Source organism: Schistocerca piceifrons, chromosome 7 (genome assembly GCF_021461385.2).
Source record: "Schistocerca piceifrons isolate TAMUIC-IGC-003096 chromosome 7, iqSchPice1.1, whole genome shotgun sequence".
Lineage (NCBI taxonomy): Eukaryota > Metazoa > Arthropoda > Insecta > Orthoptera > Acrididae > Schistocerca > Schistocerca piceifrons.
The window spans coordinates 486,913,859-486,914,838 of NC_060144.1; positions in this window are offsets into that span (position 1 = coordinate 486,913,859).

The following is a 980-nucleotide window of genomic DNA, read 5'->3' on the forward strand; positions in this document are numbered from 1 at the left end:
AGACCAGAAAAACGTTTGAAGTTGCGTTCCTTATGCTGTGTTGTTCACTAAAACAGTGTAACATTTACTATATAAAATAAATATCGCGTGCACACAACAGAAATAACGAACAAGAAGGAATTGTAAACACACGTCTGTTAATGTTTTGGGGGATCCAAGATGGCCGTAAGCCCTTCCCTCTGGCTTTAAAACAACGTACAGCATAAGTCTGTAGCTCCATCTCCCCTTATTCTACCTCCATGGTGAGGTCATCGGAAAGCAGTTCAGTGGAGCTCCGATTTGTGGTGTTTGGGAGACCATCCATGGGTGTCACACTTGACATGTTGCAGCAAGCTGATTTTGTCATTTGCGAGGACAGACGAGTTCGTGGAAAACATTTTGAGGATGATGATGAGGTGATTCACACAGTAAAGCACCGGCTCCACCTCCAGGACAAGGAATGGTACCGACAGGGTATACTCGCCCTTGTTTTGCACTGGAGGAAGACGATAGAACGAGATGGAGATTACATGGAAAAATAGCGTATGTAGATAAAACAATATCCTTCTGTGTGTGTAATTCTCATTATGTTCAGCAAAGAATTGTTGGAGAAAAAAATGCGATGCATTACTTTCTGGCAAACATTGTACTTTTTAATGAAGGAACAGTCCTGGAAATTCACTGAAGTGGTTTAGAAGAACCACCAAAATCCATATAATCAGTGCAGTTCTTTATCGCAAAGCATGTAATTTGGCCGGCCGCGGTGGTCTCGTGGTTCTAGGCGCGCAGTCCAGAACCGCGCGACTGCTAAGGTCGCAGGTTCGAATCCTGCCTCGGGCATGGATGTGTGTGATGTCCTTAGGTTAGTTAGGTTTAAGTAGTTCTGAGTTCTAGGGGCCTGATGACCACAGCTGTTAAGTCCCATAGTGCTCAGAGCCATTTGAACCATTTGAACCATGTAATTTGGGTCCATACCTCTGTCTAGAACCCATTTTTAACTT